The following is a 16,279-nucleotide window of genomic DNA, read 5'->3' as shown; positions in this document are numbered from 1 at the left end:
GAAATATTTTTTACTGAATTTGTTAGACTAGTTTTCTTGTCCTGTGATCTAAACAATTCTAGTCATTAAGACTTTCTTCAAAAAACTAAACCAGCTTGAGGTGAAAAGTACAGCTACACAGATCTTCCTGGACTTATGATGGGGTTACATCCTGATAAACCTTAAGTTGAAAATGCGTTTAATACACCTGACCTGCCGAACATCATAGCTTAGCCTAACCTACCTTAAACATGCTCAGAACACTTACATTAGCCTACAGTTGTGCAGAATCATCTAACACAAAGCCTATTTTCTACTAAAATGTTGGATATCTCATGTAATTTATTGAACACTGCACTGAAAGTGACAGACAGAATGGTCGTGTGGGTGCAGAATGGCTGTAAGAGCAGCAGTCATTCACCCTCATGGGCACTTGGCTGACTGGGAGCTGTGCTCGCTGCCGCTGCCCAGTATCACTGGAGAGTATTGTACCACATATCACTAGCCCAGGAAAAGATCAAAATTCAAAGTTTTAAGTACAGTTTCTATTGAGCGCATATTGCTTTCGCACCATCATAACATAGAAAAACCATAAGCCGAAACATCGTAAGTCTGGGACCGTCTGTATATAGCAGTGATGTCATAGTAAAGTTTTATTTTTCTAAGAAGAGTGTTGTTGATCCTTGCTGAAAAAAATATCTCTATATGGGGCTTTATTATGTTAGGCATATAGTATGACAAGAAATAAAGGGTCCAGCTATTGTAAAGTGAAACATCCTTAACATTTTGTTTGCATTTTTTAAAGAATAAATATAATTATTCCTATATCTCTGAATGTTTGATTTTAGTCTCTTTTCAGATTCCTTTGACTTAGCATGTCTTGTAACTATCGGATCAGCAGAGATTCCATCTATGGCCCACTTACTTCTCATTCTTTGTGCCCCCCTCAGGAGATCCTGTCCACCACCTTCCACCCCAAGGCCTTCATCGGCCACTTCTCAGTCAGTAGTTCAAATACCTAGTTCTGGGTTCATATTTCCAACTCCCATTGGACAATCTACACAAAAGTCCTTCTCAACTCAAACAGAACTGCCCATATTATGTTCCCCTCCCATGTCCCCCTGTTCCAGTGTCTCAGAAGAACTGAAGACAGCCTTTGCCCATCTTCCTTAACTAACCCAACCCCCATATCTGGTCCGACATTATTGATCTTTCCAATCCAGGTACCTAAAAAAGCGAGCAAAAAGACCTAACGATAACATACAGGGGACAAATATAGAAGTGATACCAATGATCCTTCTTTTTTCCCCCCTTACCCCCTGCACAGCATGTCCCCCTCCCCGATCCTAGGACAAGATACTTGCATTATCTGGGAGTTCTCACCTGCAAATGGCTGCTGCAGTGTTGGTAACCCCCAATCCTGACCCTACTGCCAGGGCAAGTCAGAGATTCAGATTTCTTTATCTTGGTTCGTTTAATCCTAAAACCCTCTTGGAGAAACAAAGACCTAATTAGTTATCAGTTCAACAACTTTATCTTGCTTAAGAAGACAAATTTTAGCTAGATCTCAAAGACTTTTTTTTTTAAAAAAGACCTCATGATCTATACAAAGTTACCTCTAATCCCTATATATTCTAAATTAAAACATTCTCACACCATCTACTCTCAACAAATTTGATATACATGTCTCTTTTTTCTAAGCTAAATTAATCACAAGCAGAATTTTAGAAACTTTTTTCACCTTCTCAGAAGTTCTTTTTATATTCTCTTTCAATTAATATGAAGACACCATACCTTTGTCTCCTAGGCTAGAAACTCAGAAGTCATCCCCAAGACCTCTCTTTCTCATCTCCCTAATCCAACAATTCCATCAGTTTTACCTCAGACTTCTCACAGAGTGGCTATCTCCATTGCCAACTGTCTTAGTTAAGGCCTTTATCCTTTTTTTTTCTCCTTAGATTATTTGAACAAGCCTCTTCACTGGTCTTTCTCATCAGCCTTCCTCTTGATCCCATTTTCCCCATTCCTGGGCTTAGGGGAGCAGAAAAACACAGAGGAAGACTCACCAGTTGTTTTGGTCTAAAGTTGTCTCGACCTGACTATCTCAGGCCAAAAGGGGGCTCAGCAATGCCCAGCCCAGGGACCTTCCCCTGGGACCTTATATAGGTTGATGTTAGGCCTGAGAAGTCCTAGCGTTTTGGTCCCCTGGCCAAATACCCTTTTAACACAATGTAGTGTCAAGTCAATATTGCTCCAATTGCTAAACAACAAAGAGGCAAAGTTAGATAAAACTGGACTCCAGGAATTAGGAAGACATTGGTGATCTTAGCCAATGGGAATGCAGCAGAGCGGTGGAGCCAGAATCCAGATGGGAGTGAGCTGAAAAGTGAAAGGGAAATTAGAAAATGCGAGACATGAAATCCTGAGAGAAGTATGGAAAGGAAAGGGGTCGGGCCATAGCTAGAGGGAGAAGGAGGGTTGAAGAAGGGTTTTTTCCAAAGGAGCAGGGAAAGAGATTCCTGGGTTTAGAAGCTGAGAGGAATGAAAAACAAACAAAAACCAAAAACAGTAGACAGAAGTTGATGATGCAGGGGGGAGAGGGGGAGTCATTAATGGCAGAAGATCTTGGAGAAGATGGGATGAGAGGGGCAGTTCTAAGCCCACAGAACAAGAAATGAGGTTTGGATGGGATGGGGGGAAGCAAGCCTTCCTCTCTGAGGTCACAAGAGGAGGACCTGCATGAAAGAGAAAGGAAGAGCAGATGTATTTGAAGATGTTTGTCTACACATGATGGCCCCCATTTTCCTGTTGAATAGAAGGTGAGGACTTCTGCTGAGAATCGTGGGTAGCAACCTGGGTCCCAGATTGAAGAGAGTAATAAAAAATTGAAATACCTGATGAGGACAATAACCAAAAGAAAATAAAAGGATCACAGAAGAGGTATACAGGGCCCAGATGAATTAAAAGCCATATTTTTGTAGTGACAAATATCAGGAAGATTGATCTCTTCTACCTGTCTCCAGTTACTTCAGTAAAGTTGAGGAAAAGGAGTCTGTGAAGAAGAAAGAAGAGACCTCAAAAAATTAAAAATAGAACTACTATATAATCCAGCAATCCCACTTTTGGGTGTATATCCAAAGGAAACAAAAACAGGATCTTGAAGAGATATCTGCACTCCCATGTTCATTGCAGCATTATTTACAATAGCCAAGACACGGACGCAACCTAAGTGTCCATCAATGGATGAATGGATAAAAAAAATGTGATATATATTTTTATATAGATAGATATGTTTGTTTACTTATTAATAAATATATATTTATTTTATTTATTTATAATGGATATATATCATGATATGTATATCCATTATAATATATATATTTATAATAGAATATGACTCAGCCACGAGAAAGAAGAAAACTGCCATTTGCAACAATATGGATGAACCTTGAGGGCATTATGCTAAATGAAATGTCAGCATCACATGAAAAAATTTTTCGTAACTATATATGGTGATAGATGTTAACTAGACTAATTGTAGTGATCATTTTGCAATATATACAAATATTGAATCATGTTGTACACCTGAAACTAATATAATGTTATATGCCAATTATATCTCAATTTAAAAAAAAGAAATGTCAGACAGAGGAAGGCAAATACTGTATGATATCACCTACGTGTAGAATCTAAAAAAGCCAAACTCCTAGAAACAGGGAGTAAAGTGGTGGTTACCAGGAGCTAAGGAGTGGGGGGAATGGGGAGATGTTGGACAAAGGGTACAAACGTCCAATTATAAGATGAGTAAGTTCTGGGGATCTAATGTACAGCACGGTGATTATTGTTAGTAATACTGGATTGTATACTTGAAAGTTGCTAAAAGAGTAGATCTTAAGTATTCTTACCACAAAAAGAGAAATAATTATGTGATGGGATGAAAGTATTAACTAACACTATGGTGGTAATCATTTTGCAATATATAAGTGTGTTAAATCAATGCGTTGTACGCCTTAAACTTACACAATGTTATATGTCAATTATATTTCAATAAAGCTATGGAAAAACTTTTAATTGTAAAAAAAAAAAAAGACCCCCATGTTCAGAGTTGGCCAGGTGGACGCAACAGAGGAAGAAGGGAGGGTAGGGTACCCAGGCTGGATGGAGAAGGGAGAAATAAAAGGCTGGGGAAGATGAAGTCAAGGGACTGGACTCTGGAATGAGGTCAAAGTGGAGGTAAATTGGAGTGAAAGAGATGGAGAAATAAAAGGTGTGAGGTGTGATTGGAAAGTAGAGCATTATAGTGAGAGATTTTAATAAAAGATCACAGTGACCCACACAGAGGTAGTCAGTAGTCTGTTTTGTCATATTAGCATAAAAAAATGAGGAAGTGTGCATCAAAGTTAACAGGGGAAAAAATATACTGTCCCTTAGTTCAATGACCTAGAAACAAAACACTGTTGAAATGGGTTACTTGCCTAAATTAAAATGATTTGTTAGGATGCCAACTCTATTGTAAATCTAACCATTATTTGAAAATTAGTTTAATGCAAAGTAATCCACAGTGATAAAATATACTTTGGTGCCTGAGCTGAACGTGGAGAGAACTTTCTCAATTCTGTGCATGACTGCACAGAACTGTGAACTTTACTTCTGTAGGTAGCACGATAGAAGCGTCCAGGAGCAGAATGTTTGAACATTTAAACATGGGGTAACTTGGAAACGAGTTGCTTAGAGTTTGGGTTTAGTATATAAATCCATCATTGACAGCCTGAGAAGAAGAACGAAAACAAGTTGAGCAAGACCTTGATACTTTGGCAAAGGAGCTGAACCTGGAATGGGTGGCAGCGTCCAGCAGAAGACCTGGGCTCGGGTTTGTGTTTTGGCCTTCACTGTGTCCTCATGCGTATAGTCATGTCCCTTCTCAGTAAATGATGACGGCCCCTACTGCCTCGGACACTGTGACGCTCCTCATGGACTCTGATCAGATTTCTTGGTGCAACCACTCCATTTCAGACTGGACTATTAAAGGCATAGAAAGGGTTAGAAAGGGTTGAGATCGTGAAAGAAAGAATGACAGAACTGTCCCACATTGAAGGAGACCAAGGAGACACGACATCTCAGTGCAATGTATGATCCTGGATTGGATTTTAGAAGAGAAAGAGAACATTAGAGTGACAATTGGCGAAATATGATAAGGCCTGTAGATTAGTTAATAGTATTCTGATCATTGTACTGGAGTCATAGATGATGTTAATATTTAGAGAAGCTGGTTGAAAGATTACGGAAACTCTTTGTACTATTTTTGCAACATTTTTGAGAGTCTGAAACTATTTCAGTCCAAATGAAAAGTTTTAGAAATTACGGAGAGACGTTCCAGAAGGCAGCGGGCCAGCGGGATGTGGCTGCCCGGGTCAGCACCAGGGGGGCCCCCTCCCCGCGGCCCCTCCCCTCCCCTCCCCGCGGGGGCCAGCTCGGAGGGAGGGCTCGGGCGGCGCTCCGCACTTCCGAGAAGCGCCGCGCTCGGCGCCCGCACCCGCCGTCATGCCCCGGGCCGCGCTGGCCGCTCTCCTGCTGCCGCTGCTGGGCCTCGCCGCCGCCGCCGTCGCGGGTAAGCTGCCCCCTGCCGCGCCCCCTCCTCGGCCTGGAAGCCCGGACCCCGCGCGACCGCCTTCGGCCCCTGCCCGGCGGCGAAGACTCTCCACCCCTCCCTGCCCGAGGGCTGCCCCGAGGGGCTGCATCCCCACCTGGCATCTGGCCGTCACCCGCACGCCCGCCCCGTGCGCCCGCGTGGACCCTGGTGCCTGGTCATGCCCTACTCTCCTCCCGTTCCGTGGGTTCCGAGACAGCGCCCCAGGGAAGGGGGTCGCCGAGGATCCGGGAGAGCCCTCTCTCTTCCACGGTGTCCACATCCTCAGCGCAGCCCCCACTCCGCGGAGAGGGGCCCCAAACGGGGGCTAACTGACAGGGGGCAGAGGGCCCTAGAGTCCCACGACGAGCATAGTTTCAGGGCCATTGGGGGCTGAAATGAGACGCGAGTAAGTTGGCCGCGATGTCCCCAGCTCGTGCGCAGCGGGGCAGGGGGTGGGGGTGGGGGTGGGGGTGGGGGTGGGGGGAGCAGGCCCTCTTCTGCTCGCGGCGTTGTTTGTTCAATTGGTTGCTGTTCAAGTTATTGAAACAGGAAGAGTTCAGCCAGATAACCCCTGGATCGAAGTGGGACGTGACCAGGCCAAGCTTGGAGTCCACCTAAGTCGTATGATTTTAAAATCTTTAAGTTTAGAGTGCTCCTGTGCAAGTGACATCTGAAAAATTGCTCATGATTAGTCAGTCGCTTGCAAAATGACTCCTGAGGGAAACAGACAATTCTATTGAATATGTGTTTTTTTGTTTTTGTTTTTGTTTTTTAAACAAGTGTCCCATACAATCATGTCAAAATGTCGATGAGGAAACTCTGGGCAAAGACTTCCATCCCAAAACACTATTAATTGGACAATTCCAGGAATTCAAGAGCAAAATAAACAAGAACTAAGTGAATATTTGTTTGGGTTTAAATAAAATGATTATGCAAGAGTTTGGGGCCTCTTTTCCTGAATCTCACTGCCATTTTATGAGTTCCTGCTGGAAGCTGCTGACAGGCAGGCATATTTTATGGGTTCTCGGTGTTGGAGCCAGCAGCAGAATAAGTAGCTCAGAACTTGCTTACAGACTCAAATCTTTCCTGAAAGCTTTGTGGGCCAGCATTTATAACCAGTTATGCTGTCTGTGGCCTCTGGAGGAGCAGAAACAAGACGTGCTGATTTTCCCACTATTCAAACTGAACACATCAGTTTTCTCTAAGACAGTCTGGTCTAGAGAGTCTGTGAAGGCTAATCGTTTTGAGCCCTCTGTGTGTACACCCTGGTGACTCTTGCCGGTGACATCGAAATGCCTGTTTAACCCACCCTCTGGATTGCCATGCCTTCATACTTCAGGCTAGTCAAAAACTACCTTTCTGTCAGATGTTTTTAAAAAATCAGTGTCTAGATTTCGATGGTTCTCTTTTTTTTTTTGAAGGCTTCAGAGAAGCTATTTTGACCAGCAATAAAGGACAAGCTATCTTTGCACAGTTTTATTCTTTTTCCTTTTATAAGTCCAGTATGGTTAAATGGGCTTTTCAGGAGCTTTAGAAGAAGTGCATGCTGAATCCAATTAATGCTATTAATTAATCAGCTTCTCTCAGGAGGCTTTAAGGATTCATTTAGAAAGAGTGTGAGCTTCAGAGTTAGGTACAAACTGTGTGGCCTTGATCAAGTTGCCTAACTCATCGCACTTCAATAAAATGAAGATAACACCCCACAGGGCTGTGGTGAGCACTAAGTGAGAACTATCTGTCTAGTGCCTATTACAGGCACGGTAAATCTTGGATTCCTTCTCTTTATTCTCTTCACACAAAATGAAAGGTCATTATTGCAACCAGAAAACATCATGAGTGCCACTTTATGTGTGTTGGATGTTTATGGTTACTGAGTACATTCACCTACATGTTGATGATATAGGGCTGGAAAACTATGTTTTCATCATAATACTTCACAAATCTCTTCTCTAGACAAGATCAGGAGTCATATTCGGCTTAGAACTGAGTCAAGAAAGAGCTTTTCAAGGTTATCACAGAATTAGCTGAAAGGCAAGATCTTATCAGAAAAGCTCCTACTGTATTGCATAAAGTATCAAGTTAATGTTGAAATGGAAATCACTGCTATCATTCTCCGTTATTTGGGGGTTTATTTGTGTAAGCAATCTGAAATTGTTAGTTGTTATCTTGAAGACCACAATGAACAAAACATTCTTTAAATTCCTGAGTGAGCTTCCATGGCGTCTCTTTTAAAAAGTCCTTCTGTATTGGTGCTTTTTGCACACTGATGATCAGTCTGTGTTCCCTGAGTCAGTGAATTACCATGGGGGCATGAGACGAGTGAATATACGCATGTTCAGAGTAAATCGTCATTCTGTGGTCATCATGTGAATCAGAATCTGGTTACTAATTTTGAATTTCCATAGCCTATAAGGCTAGGATGAGGTGCCCCTGCCTTCCTCCCCGACATTATCTCTTACCACCATTCCTGCCATTCAATCTGTTTATCCACGCTGACCTCCTCGGGACTCGAAGACCTGCTGGTTCTTCTGCCCGGACCACCCTCCCCTTCCCTGGTCCGTGGCATGGCTGCCCCTACCCCCATCATTCAGATCTCTGTTCATATGTCACCTCCTCAGACCTGTGAACACCTCCACACTCTCTATCACATCCCTATGTTTCATCTTCTTCAAAGCCCTTTCTTGTCGCTCCCCTTACCAGAAGGAAGCTTCAAAACAGCAGACTTGATTGTCTTGTGGATTTTTGTTTTGTTTTGATTTGCATTTCTGTACTTTATTCTAATTTTATATAATAAAACAACAAAAAATTTAGATGAATGATTTTAAAAGTAGAGGAGATAATGGGATTGCAGTTTCTTTCAAATTGTTTTACCTCTGCTGCAAACTCACCTCATAATTGAATTCAAAGCATTAAATCATGTTAATCTACTGATGTGACTTTTTCTGACCTTTATGGATGACACAGTTATGTTTCAGGGGAAATTATCTCAGACATATTTTTGTAAATTTTGAAATGTGAAATATTTTTCTTCCAATGAAAAAGTGAAATTACAGTTAGGTATTGTTTCAGGACTTCTTTCATTGTTGAGAAGCTTTTAAAAATGTGCTTATGTGTTGACAACGGAAACAGGGTGATTGCCCACAAATTTTTCTGATACATATCAAGTATTTCATTCCTTTTGTGGGTTATTTTAGATTTTAAAGGCAAATCTTGAGACTGAATTTCTAAGAAAATGGATCCTTGATGCCCAACGAGAAAGATGCAGAGTAACACTGGCACCCCTTCCTATGAGTAAATGTCATGACAGCTCTTCTGAGAAGGGACATGAGGGGAGAAGATGGAGGTGGACGTCTTGGAAGCCAGGTCAGGAAGGGTGACGTGGAGAGGGGATGGAGTGTCAGAGCGCTCAATTTCCTTGCGATTCAGGGAGACTTTACAGCCCAGGGTCCAGCCACAGGCCCTCTGGGTTAGGCAGGGACTTGGACCACCACTCCCTCGTCTGTATGTAGGAAATGTAACAAACAGCGCCTCTTCTTCCTCTGTCTCTGCCACAGTTGCCCTTGTGGAAGGTAAGTGGCTGCAACTCATAGCTTAACAGGAGAGGGGCAAAGGTCTTATTACTGATGTGGAAAAAAATTACAATCTTTGCCTTTCCTTTATTAACACTCAGAACAATATGTCTCAAGGATCACTTCCTCTTATGCTGTGCCTGGTTGTTCAAAAAAGGAAATTATAAGGAAACAGAGAGTTCTATTAGAACTGACCAGTAATGCAAAATATTCTTGTGGATATGCCATTTTATTCTTTTATCACATGGTAATTTTAGACAGAGGATCTGTATGGAAAATTTTGGAGCTATGTTAAGTGCAAGCTTTTAAAATTTTCATCAGGCTCCTAAATTTCTGTATAAATTAGTAGAATTATAAAACCCATAAAGAGTCATTTAGGTGCATTATTAATAAGAACCTATCTTTCAGGACTGCTGCGAAGTAAGAGTAACAGAGAACACTTCGCAGAGAGCATTGTGGGCAGGGCTTTTTTCTCTTCGAGTGAAGTATATTTATTGAAATATATTTTTATAGAAAATGTAATTGAACCTGTAATTGAAAACTTATGGCAGTATTTTGGGGAGGCAGTTTTTTAATTATAACAGGATTATAGCAAAGACACTTAGCACTGAAGAAGACTTAGTTTAGCCTTCTGCTCATGAGGTGCATGAACCTCAACAACTTTCCTCTGGAGGTATCCAGCCTCTATTTGAACACTGTTCTTCTCGAAGTAAAAATCTCTCTCTTGAGTAGTGTTTAAAGCTTGTCTCCACACACACGCTCTGACCTGCAGCGTGAGAAGAAGAGTTCAGTGCTGAATTAACTGGAGTTACTGCTAAGGCTGAAATGAGCCTAAGGAGAAGGCAGTTGAAAGTTTTGAGGAAGTGAGTTAACAGTTTGTTTTCTGTTTTTCTGCCTATAGCTTTTCTGGTCGTATCACATATTGCTTATTTAATTATTCCACAGTGGTCTTTGAGTCGCCACGATTATCATTATCATCATCATACTCCCATCTCAGGGGCCTTGTGTTTGCCCTTCCCTCTGTCTGACCTAGATAGCCACATGGCTTTTTTCCTTCAGCTCATTCAGATCTTTTTTTATATGTCACATTTATGAGATCTTTCTTAGAGACCTTTCTAAAATTGCAACCCTAACCCCTACTCTACACTCAGGATCTTGCACTTTTCTCCTTAGTACTTATCACTGTCTGTGGTAGCTAGCCTCCAAGATGGCTCCAATGATTCTCACCTCCTGGTGTTCATACTCTTGTGTAGCTCACCTCCGTGCTGAATAGGGCTGACCCATATTACCAACAGGATATTGTGGAAATCATAGAGTGTGACTCCCAAGGCTGGATTATAAAAAACATTACACTTCTACCCTGTTCTCATCTGAATCAGTTGCTCTGAGGGAAGCCACCTGCTATGTCATAAGGACCCTCAATCAGCCCTGTGGAGAAGTCCACATGGTGAGGAACTGAGGCCTCCTACCCACAGCCAGCACCCACTCACCATGCAGAAGAGAGAGCCTTCTTAGAGGCTGATCATCCAGCCCCAGTTCAGTTTCTGATGGCTGCAGTCCTGGCCAGCATCTTGACTGCAACTTCATGGGAGACCCCAAACCGGAATCTCCCAGCTATGCAGCTGCGTCTGAATTTTCAACCCAGAGAAACTGTGAGATAATAAAGGTTTTTTGTTGTTTTAAGCCTCTAATTTGTTACACAGCAAGAGTTCACTAATATACCATCTAAATATAAAACACCATCTAACAAATATTTTACTTACCTATCTTGCCTTTGTCTATCTGCCTCAACTAGGACATACACTCCAGGATGGCAGGAATTCTTTTCCTTTTTATTCCTGTGGAATCCCTAGCACCTAGAACAATCTTCCCACAACCACCCCCTGAGATACGTACTGTTATCATCCCCATTTTACAAATGAGGAAACTGGGACACAGTAAGGTTAAGTAACATACCCAAGATCATGTAGTCAGAGCCAGAGTTCTCCACAGCCTAATAAGCTTAATCAGAACCCTGCAGTGTCCTACTTCTCTGCATGCTATCTTGTGTTATGTACAAGACCTTATGATAGCTTTTATTCGGGGTACAGTTAGATTTAAGACATGGTCTCTGTTGTTATGCAGTTAACAGTCCAATTGAAAAAATGGCATAAGTATCAGATGACTCCATACATAGCAGGATCTGATCCATGTGCATGTGAATGGGTGTAGGTCATCAAAGGGTAACACAGTCCCTTTTCGAAGAAGAATGGCTACCTGTGGTTCTTATTTATAGGTCCTCATGGTGTGTGCCACATTATGCTCACCACCCTAGCCACAGCCGATCGAAATAGGGATCGTTCCCAAATGAAAGGCTCACTACTCTTGGCTAGACAGCAGCTCAAGAGGGGACCTGGTATAAGAACCCTAAGAATCCTATTGGACTGCTGAGATACTATCCTCAGCTTTCTTACTACCCCATGTATCCTTACAATAGATCTCTGTCATTTGGGGTAAGCTTAGCAAGTCTTTAGTCCTTGTAACCAGAAAAGGCCTCTCACACATAGTGTAATGCAAAGTCCTGTAGAAGTTCAGAGGAGTCAGAGGTTAAGGCAGGTGAGGGAAGGACACTTCATGGAGAGTTGACACATGAACTGCCACTGAAATAAGAATTTCTTTAATCAATAGATGGTTTAGAGATCAGAGTTCAATGTAATGTATAAAGCATAAGAACTATAAGTGTACAAAGAAGTAATGTGAAATTTTACTTCACTTTATATTTTTTATACTTAATAGACATGCTTTATTCCATATAAACAGTACTTCAAATTTTTTTATATTTTTGAGTTATTATCAATAGAAAATACTATGTGTAGCTTTGACTAGAAATAATACAAGAGAGCATTTCTCAACCCATGGTTCAAGAACTTCCAATGATTATAAAGGTGTTTTAGGTGTCATTAAACATGGTAATGGAATCTGTTCCCATTTCAATTTTTTAAAAATTCCATAAGGCTAAGGAAAAAACAACAAAAGAGCCTGAAGAAAGTAGGAGGAAAAAAAGAAGAAAAAGAAAATCGAAGTGTGCAATTCAGAGTATCTGTCCATGCGACTTTCAGTTTGAGTTTCATTCTAGAAATGACTGCTTGTTTTTTCTGTCCTGTCTTAATACATGAGACGCTATCTGGCAGGAGGAGAAGGTTTGGGGGGACCTGCCTAGTTCACTCATTCAACCAATATTTGACTCCTTACTGCGTGCCTGTCATTGTAACTTTTTGTGGTATTCCTTCTGCCTGGAGTTTCTCTTCTTTTTCATTTTCCGCCTGGCAAATTCATTTATCCTGTGAGCTGTAGCTCAAATGTTGCCTCCTTTTTGAAATGTTCCCTGACTCTACAAGTTATGTACTCTTTCTTTTATAGTCCCATAGCATTTTACCTGTCATGCCTGTGTAATATCTGTTATATATGGGCATCTGACGCTCCCATCAGACTGAGCGCTTTAAGTATAGGACTCATTCCTCTTTATCCTTACCCCTTTGCACTCACCATTATATCCGACACAGAGGAGTAGCTCAGCAAATGTTTGTTGGATGGATGATGGATAGATGAACGAACAGTTGTTGATAACTTGTTCACAAGTGTGAAAGAGGGAATTGTGCTTCTGGCTATAATGGAGTTGGAGACTAACACTCCCATTAAGATCAACTAGAGGGGCTGGCCTGGTGGCGCAGTGGTTAAGTGCGCATGTTCTGCTTCAGCGGCCCAGGGTTCGCCGGCCTGGATCCCAGGTGTGGACATGGCACTGCTTGGCAAGCCATGCTGTGGCAGGCGGCCCACATATAAAGTAGAGGAAGATGGGCATGATGTTAGCTCAGGGCCAGTCTTCCTCAGAAAAACAAGGAGGATTGGCGGATGTTAGCTCAGGGCTAATCTTCCTCGGAAAAAAACAAAAAACAACAACAACAACAAATAAAAGTAAATAATAAAACGTTATTTAAAATAAAAAGATCAACTAGAAAATCTAGATAAAATTCCCTAAGAACCATATTTGCAGGCAACAGAGGGGTGCTAAGCCAGTTTGTTGAGGTGAGCCCAACATTCTGTGTTACAGTATCTTTTGGGAGAGTTGCCAAAATTTTAAGCAGCTAAAAGCAGAGCAGAGTTTTTAGCAGTCTTGTGGTAAGGAGATACAAATCTGAATATTAACTTGCCAAAGAGAAAGGGCTCTAGGCCGATCTCCAGGCTTTCAGCTGGGATCCACGGTTAAGGGCCCTCACAAAGGATGTAAGCCCTCCTGAGGTCGACTCAATCCTGGCTGTACTAAGGTAATCTTCAGTACTCCAGCTGCTGAATAACATCAGCCAGACCCTCTGCAATTTTCCTACACAGTGTCCGGTATTTGATAAAAAACACCAAGGATAACAAGAAACAGGCTAAAGGGGGCAAAAAAACCCCAAATAAAAACAGACCAACAAGTGACCCAGAAATTAGAATTATCGGAAAATGGACTTTAAAATAACTGAGTAAGTTCAAGAATATAGATAATAAGATTGAGAACTTCACCAGAGACTCAGAATATATAAAAATATAAACAAATTGAAATTCTATAACTGAAAAATCACTGACATTATGAACTTAATAGATGGGTTTAACAGCAGATTTGTTAAAACTGAAGAGTAGATTAGTAAATCAGAAAGACAAAATTATAGTACAGAGAGCCAAAACTATTAAAAGTATAGAAAAAAGCAAAGGGAACACAAGAGACATGGTGAAAAGTCGAACATAGACATAATTTGAGTCCCAGAAGGGGAAGAGAGAGGAAATGGAGTAGAAGCATTATTTGAAATGATAATGGCAAAGAACTTTCCCAAAGTGACCAACGAAAATAAGCACAGATTCAACAAGTGCATTGAGTTATTAGCAGGATTAAAAAAAAGTACCAGGCATACCACTGTCAAATTGCTAACAACCCAAAATAAAGAAAATCTTGAAAGCAGCCAGAAAGAGCAGCAATCAGACTGACAGCTAATTTCTCAGTAGGGATGATGGAAGCCAAAACAGTAAAATGACATCTTTAATGAAAGATAAGCTGTCATTCTAGAATTCTGTATTTGCAAAAATATCCTTCAGGGGCCGGCCTGGTGGTGCAGCAGTTAAGTGCGCACGTTCCGCTTCGGCGGCCTGGGGTTCGCCGGTTCGGATCCTGGGTGCGGACCTACACACTGCTTGTCAAGCCATGCTGTTGTAGGCGTTCTACGTATAAAGTAGAGGAAGATGGGCACAGATGTTAGCTCAGGGCTAATCTTCCTCAAAAAAAAAAAAAAAATCGTTCAAACATGAAGGCAATATAAAGACATTTACAGAAAATCAAGAGCTGAGGGAGTTTGTAGTAAACCTGCACTTAAAGAAACACCAAAGGGATTTCTTGAGACAGGTGGAAAATTATCCGAGTTAGTAATACAGAAAGATAAGACGCAATGAAGAACATCAGAGATGGTAAGGATGTGTTTCAATCGAAAGGAGCATTAACCATGCAAAATAGCAATAAAACAACAGAGGAAGGAAAGTCAGTGAGGTTAAAATCTTGTAAGATCCTAATATTGTCCAGGAAGTGGTAAAAGTACTAATTTTTGGTACTAATAAGTCCTTTACATATTGTAATTTTCAAGGTACCCACTACAGAAATACAATTAAAGAATATACAATTAATAAGCTAAAAGAAAAAATGGAATATAAAGATGTTTAATAATCCAAAAAGAAGACAACAAAGGGGAAAAAAAAGAAAAACAAATAGGACATATAGAAAACAAATAGTAAGATAGTGGATATAAACTCAAATACATCAGTAACTACATTAAATATTAATGGAAATACTCTATTTAAAAGACAAAGATTATTCAAGTGGATTTTTTTTTAAAAACCTGCTTGCTGCTTGTAAGAATTATAACCACTTTGGAAGAGTGTTTGACAGTATCTGCCAAAGCTAGACACATGGACACTCTATGATCCAGCAATCCACTTCTACATTGCCGGTATATTTCTATATTTCTATACAATTGGGTATAGAAATTTTCTATATTTCTATATAGAAATATTTAGTGGGTATAGAAATATTTTTATACCCACAAGAAAGCATGCGTATGTGCACCGAAAGATATGCACAGGATGTTTATAGCAGCATTACTTGTAACGGCCACAAACTAGAAATTACCCAAATATTCATCAACAATAGGATGAATAAATTCATACAATACTATATAGCAAAGAGAAAGAACAACCTACAGCTACACACTACAATATGAATGAATCTCATAAAAGTAATGTTTATCAAAAGCAGCCAGACACAAAAGAGTACATACTGTATGACTTCATTACTATAAAGTTCAAAAACAGGCAGAACTAATCTCTGGTGTTAGTAGTGAGGAAAATGATTACCTTTGGAGGGGAGTGGTGACCAAAAGGGATTAATGTTCTGTTTCTTCATCTCACTGATGATTATATTGGGTATGATCATTTAATGAAAATCCACCAAGCTGTATATTTATGACTTGCACATTGTATGTATATTTCAATAAAAAGTTTACTTTTTAAAAAGTATACCAGTGAAGGTATTAGAATTGGCAGCAAGGTCAATCCAGTTATATTTTAGGATATAAGAAATGATTCCAGAAAGAAAAGATGAATACACTGGAAAGAGAGTGTTTGAAGATGTTGAAGAGATGATAAATTAAGCTATTTAAAGGATGAAGAAGAGACAGGATTCATTCAGCAAAATATTTTAGTATAAATATTTTTTAGAATAAATATTCATTTAGCAAAATATTTATTCCCTCTTATAGCCTAGGAGCTATCCAAGGTGTTGGGGATTTGGATCTTTGGGATTTATAAGGCTTAGTCCCTATTTTCAGAGAGGTCACTGTCTAGTAGGGAAGGGTACCAAGAATGATAATTAATAGAAGTTCCATGTTTTGAGCACCTTCCTTGTACTAAGCTCTATGTTGTGCAGCTTTGTAGATTTTTAGCTACTGTTCAAACAATCCAATGAGGTTTATGTAATCCCTTTTTTCCTGAGGAAACACAGGAAATAAGTTGTCCAAATTCTCACCACCAAGATAAAAACCCA

General features: G+C 40.6%; 1 protein-coding gene across 1 annotated transcript in view; it reads left to right on the top strand.

Moving 5' to 3' along the window:
• Window positions 1-16,279, top strand: part of LY75 (lymphocyte antigen 75) — a 129,912-nt gene that overhangs the window by 94,162 nt on the left and 19,471 nt on the right. The window lies entirely within an intron of this gene.

Source organism: Equus quagga, chromosome 4 (genome assembly GCF_021613505.1).
Source record: "Equus quagga isolate Etosha38 chromosome 4, UCLA_HA_Equagga_1.0, whole genome shotgun sequence".
Taxonomy (NCBI): domain Eukaryota; kingdom Metazoa; phylum Chordata; class Mammalia; order Perissodactyla; family Equidae; genus Equus; species Equus quagga.
The sequence above is the reverse complement of the archived record's forward strand: the minus strand, read 5'-3'. Positions and strand labels throughout refer to the sequence as shown.